The sequence below is a fragment of the Belonocnema kinseyi genome, chromosome 10 (assembly GCF_010883055.1).
Source record: "Belonocnema kinseyi isolate 2016_QV_RU_SX_M_011 chromosome 10, B_treatae_v1, whole genome shotgun sequence".
In the NCBI taxonomy this organism is placed as follows: Eukaryota; Metazoa; Arthropoda; class Insecta; order Hymenoptera; family Cynipidae; genus Belonocnema; species Belonocnema kinseyi.
Genome location: NC_046666.1, coordinates 58,904,566 through 58,910,505, shown reverse-complemented (window position 1 = coordinate 58,910,505; position 5,940 = coordinate 58,904,566). Strand labels below are relative to the sequence as shown.

The following is a 5,940-nucleotide window of genomic DNA, read 5'->3' as shown; positions in this document are numbered from 1 at the left end:
GATGGGTTGAAGAAAACTTCTTCCACCAGAAGGTTTTGATACAATCTGGTCCCGGTGCGGAATAGTTCTTCATCCCTCTTAATACTTTTTTCACCTCCTCTTAGCGTCAGATAGTATCCGCATTCTCTCAACAATATGCCGTCTGATGGTCAGCAGCTTTGACTTGTTAAGTGTGTGATGACGGGTCCGGAGTTCGCGCGCGAACTTTCGAACCTTGGCGGTAAAATTTCTGCCAGATGTGATGTAGTCAATCACACATTGAATGCGGGACGCGTACTGTCTTGCCCAGTATCCTAAATCCAATTTTAAATTGTTAATTTTTTAGGCAAATTTTTGTTTTGTTTTTCAACGTGTTAATGTGGAAAGTGTCTTGGAAATTGGAAATGTACCTGAAAAATATTTATTTTTTAAAATGATTTTTTATTCTTTTGAATTGGTTGGAATAGATTGAAACTCTTTCAAATTCTTTTGAATTCTTGTAACACGCAAGGAATTTAGAATTTTCAAGAAAATTCGAAAATCCAATGAATTCCGGATATTCAAGCATTTCAGTAGACAGATAATTTAAGAGATTTCGGAGCGTTTAGGAAATTAAGAATATAACAGAAATTCAGGGACTTCAGAGAAGTCAAAGTGTTCAAAGAATGAAGGATTTTACTGAATTCAGGAAGGAACAGAAATGAGTAATTTATTTATTTTTACTGGAACCAATATCAGAAGTCAAAAATGTTAAAGGCTTCTTTTTATTTTAATTTATGAAAAAATTAATAAATTATTACCGGAAAAGATGTAAGATACATAGTAAGTAAAAGGCCAAATATATTTATTTCAAAATTATTAGTTTCTAATTAGTAATTAAATATTTCTTACAATGTTAAAAATTCAAAGTGAATCCCAAAAAATGTTATATATTATATTATTTAAACAATAATTACTTTTACACTGATGTGTTTCGGAAATTTGAACAATAAAACGAACCAATTAGGAAAAAAAGGAATAAAAAACAAAAGCAAAATATTAGCTGCAAACACATGCAAATTATTAATTAATCCATAACTGTTTTTTTAAAAGCATAATTAATCGTTTATTAATCACTGTTCATTTAATATTTAAAAATAAATTTGAATCCGAAATTAAAAGGTTTGAAATTCAAAACAGTATTTTTGGATTGTTCAAATATGGAACAAAATTGGTTGAAACAGTTTTAAAGTGAATTAAATTATTTTAATTTACAATTTGGTGACATCCTTCTACGAAGGGATTAGTACAAGCCCGACAGGTCCTAGCTCCGGCATTCGGTTGATGAGTTCCCAGAGGAGATTTTTTGCAGTGCGATGATCCATCCTCGCTGTAAAAACCGGGAAGACATGGAACTACAACGAAGGAATTAAATTTCTTACTTTATCCTTCGCTTGCCTTTACCAGCAAATACTATCTATTAGTTATAGAGAAGTCCGGATTTCTACTGAATTTACGATTTTAACGAAATCGATTTATCACACTTTTCTTACGATTTTTCTTCGTTTCGACTTTAATCGTTAAGCTTTAATTTAAATAATCTACATTGGAGAATCCGCATAGGGGATACTAAAGAGGAATGGGACAGGCTATTTCCTTAATCAAAGTACTCGCCATTTATTGTGAAATACTACAATGTAAATTATTATTTAAATATTATAACACTTTGTGTTTCAATTTCATGAAGTATTAAATATGGTAAAATAATTAAATACGAATCAAAAATAAAAATGAAAAAGAATTACTTTTGTCCCGTCTCGCCTCAAGCCTGAGGCAGAATGAGAGAAACGCAGGGGTGAGAAGAGACACTTTAATTACTGAAATAAAATTCAACTTTGTGTCGATACATCAAAGGAAAATATTTTAGGTTGAATTTTTAACAGAATAGTTCATTTTCAGCCAAAAGAGATAAATTTTCAATCCAAACATGTGAATTTTTTACAAATAAAATAATTGTAGAACCAAACAGATGCATTTAACAAAATAGAAGAATTTGAACAAAACCAAGAATGGGAACGAAACCAAAAATGGGATATCTACATTTTCAAATGAGAAAATTAAATTTGTACATAAAAAGAGAAATTTTCAACAAAATCATTAAATTTTTAAATAAATAGTTTAATTTTATACCCAAATAGTTGAATTTCAAACGAAAAATATAAATTTTCAGAAAAAAACCTTGCAACAAAATATTCAACTTTCCAAACAAGTACTTTAATTTCAAACCAAATAATTTTATTTTCTACCAAAGTACTTTAATTTCCGAACTAAAGTAATGAATTTTTACTTCCAAAAAAAAGAATTCCTTAAAAAGTAGTTCAACTTTGAATCAAGTAATTGATTTTTCGAACAAAATGAATCCTCAACAAAAGACGTGATACTTCATATTTTAACAGCAAAAAAAATCATAGTTTTCAATTAAGAGAAGGTAATTGGAAATTCTACCAGAAAAGACGAATTTTTATCAAATAAATGAATTTTAACCATAAAATGATGTTTTTTTTATCTTAAATATCAATTATTAACTTAAAATTGAATATTTAAATTCTTAGTTTAGAAAAAAAACTAATTCTCAACCAAAAACAAGGAAGTTTGAATAAAATGTTAAATTTTTAACCAAAATGTATATTTTTTAAACAAAAAGATTTATTTCGCACGAAAAAAATTATTTGGTAGCAAAATACATGAATTTTTAACCAAGTACTTGAACTTTCAACTAAAAAAGGTAATTTTTCAACGAAAAGTGGAATAGTTCAATTTTCAGTAAATAAATGAATTTTCAACCAAAAATAAAACTAGTTTAAGAAAAAAATAGTTAAATTTTAAACCAGCAAGATGCTTAAAAAAATGGAATTTATAAAATATTAGTTTAACTTAAAACCAAGCAGTTAAACTTTTGAATAAAAAAGATTTTTTATCAAAATAGTTCTATTTGCAACAAAACACTTGAATTTTTAACCTAAAAATGTTGGAGACAGCCTTTTTCCTCATACAGGTATAAAAAAGACTCTATGTGTTACTGATTTATTTACGAATAATCAGAATTGTCGATTTTTATACGTTATTTAGAAAGTATTGCAAACAGAATAGGTTGTGGGTTGATTCAAGAAAGGTGTAATTTTAAAATTTTTTTTAGAAGAATTACATGTTTTTATCAAAGTGAAATAGTTATAAAAAATATATTAAAATATTTTAACCGCTTAAGACTGACGACAGTGAGTATCCCGAAGATTGTATCCAGCAGGACAGCCAATAAGAAGGCCCATATCACCGACATTTTGGATTGATTTGCATTTGCTATTTCGACCTCTTTTGCGTCTAAGTTTTCTTTTGGAAAATTCGACTGGCACCAATTTCTCTCTATGATGGGACAGCCTGAAAACAACTGTGGTTAAAAATTTCTATAAAAATTCTGTCCAGTTTTCAAGCCTTCTAAAATTAACTCTACAAATATTTTAGAAGCGAAAATAAATACAAAATAATAATATATGAACCTTTTCCTATTAAAAAGTTTATCAATAAATATTAGATATTTCAATTAAATTTTTTAATTTGAAAAAATAATAAACGAATCAAGTCACACAGGGACCGCTAAAAAACTATGTAGCGCTATTTTGAACTTTCAGGATGACGTCATTTTTTTCATTTTATTTGATAAATATGTAAAATAAAAGACAAACATACAAAGATGAATTTTCAACTGAGAAAGATGCTTTTTTAAAAGTTGAATTAAATAGCTAAACTTTTAAGCAAAAGAGTGGAATTTTCAACCTAATAGTAGGATTTTATAAGATGAATTTTCAACCAAATGGTCGAATTTTGAAGCCAAAATGATGAGTTATTTAGAAGACAGTTGAATTATGAACAAAGAACTTTCCTAGAAAAATATACATTTTTAATCCAAAAAGACAAATTCTCAACAAATTTGTTGAATGTTCTAGCCGAAACAAAAAAGAACTCGAGAAAATAGTTCAATTTTCAAGAAAATAATTCAAGTTTTAAAAGAATGATATGATTTTTAACCACATAATTGAGTTTAGGACTATGAATATTGTCTTTTGTTAATAGAGTTTATAAATATTGGAATTTCCAACTAAAATCATGAATCTTCAACAAAAAATGCTCTTTCAACAAAAACGTTTAATTTTCCATCAAATATTTGAATTTTCACTGAAAAAATTTTCATTGTAAATAAAAAAAGTTAACCCTAAAAAACTAAATTTTTCACCAAAAAGTTAATTATCAACTAAAAAGTTAGTTTTCGATAAAGCAGTTGAATGTTTTACGAATATAATAGGATTTTCAACTCAAAAAGACGAATTTTCAACCAAACAGTTGAAGTTTGAAGCAAAATATTTCAATATTAAATAAAAACCGAACAATTTTCAACCAAAAATTGAATAGTTATATTTGCAGTTTGAAAAAATTTATTTCAAAAATATTAAAATTTTTAAGCCGACAAGACAATCGTGAATGTTAAAAAAAAATAAAATAATTTGAACAAAGAAGTTAAAATTTTAATCAAGTACTTGAGTTTTAAATAAAAGAATATTAATTCTCGACAAAAAATATAGTAGTTGATATTTTAACCAAAAAATTAGGATTTTAAATCAGGAACGATATATACGAAAATATGAATTTTCAAGCGAAAATTAATTTTTAATCAAATAGTTTAATTTTTTACTAATATAATAGAATTTTTATCTAAAAAAGAGGAACTCTTACGCTAAATATTTGACTGTTAAATTAAAAACCAGAAATTTTTTACAAAAAATGGAATAATTGAACTTGCTTTCAATTAAGTAGTTTCATTTTTAATCAAGAAGGTTCAGTTTTTGACGCAAAAAAGACGAATTTGAAACAAAATATATACAATTCAATTTTTTTTTAATTTTCAACTAAAACCAATTTAAATCAATTAACATTCATTTTTAACCATCAATAGAAAAATTAAATTTGTTAGCAAATTTGTTAAGAAAATAGTTTAATCTTCAACCAATAAAATAAAGTTTTAACAAAGTAGTTTAACTTTCAATCAAGTGTTTGCATCTTCAATTCATGAAGACGAGTTTTCATTGAAAAATTTAAAAGAATTTTTCAATTCAAAAGAATGAACTTTCAAAGAGAAATAGTTGAATTTTCAACCAAGAACTTTTCTAACAAAACAAAAAATTTTTATCAAATAATTAAAATTGTAGTCAAATTGTTCAATAATTATTCAAGAAACACATTTTTAACAAAAAATTGAAAATTAAGTAATCTTTTAAATCAAAAGTAATAAACTTTCAACAAAAAATCAATAAAAAATACTTGGATTTCCTTATTGATATTTATTAATTTAATTAGCTTTTATGCGAAAAAACGAGAAAAGGGTCAAGTTTCTTGATAACAAGAGGAAACAGGAGAAATTCTTTAAAAAGTGGAAAAGGATGAACAGAGTAAAAGTGAAATATACATTTAGATGCTTTACTTGTAAAGTAAAATGACTAATTTTTATTTTTTATGTATTTAAAAAGATTGTTATTCTCATTTATATTTTCCATGTGTGATGTCATATTCTGCATTAACCCACTACGAGTCGAAGAACTACATTAAACCATTTTTTACATGAGGAGAGCATTTTAGTTGTAATATATATATATATATAAATTTGTCATAAGGACAACCGCAGGATTTCCCCGGGAGCGGGTGCTAATCTGAAAAATTGCACCCGCTTCCAGCGAAATCGCGGTAAAATTTCAGCCGTATCGACGTCTCACAACCGTGAGATAGGTGGTTACAGTCTGTAAAGGAATCAATACGACGACCCAGCAAAAGCCTCGTGGACCCTAAGAACACGTAGCGACCCAAGGACAACCGCCTTCTGCATTTTTCCCGCAAGTGTTCTAGCATATTGTTGACACGCAGGGATGCTTTTTAGGC

The 5,940-nt window shown here is 27.0% G+C and overlaps 1 protein-coding gene across 7 annotated transcripts in view; it reads right to left on the bottom strand.

Moving 5' to 3' along the window:
• Positions 1 to 1,239: 1,239 nt before the first annotated feature.
• LOC117181537 (titin homolog) overlaps positions 1,240 to 5,940 on the bottom strand; it is a 28,436-nt gene continuing 23,735 nt past the window's right edge. For 6 of the 7 annotated variants that reach the window (XM_033374327.1, XM_033374328.1, XM_033374326.1 and 3 more), the window contains 2 exons: positions 3,216 to 3,393; positions 1,240 to 1,373 (listed from right to left, as the gene is read on the bottom strand). The gene's annotated coding sequence lies outside the window, so the exon portion shown is untranslated. Of the gene's footprint in view, positions 1,374 to 3,215; positions 3,404 to 5,940 lie in introns of all 7 variants that reach the window. The other variant, XM_033374325.1, reaches the window with a different exon arrangement.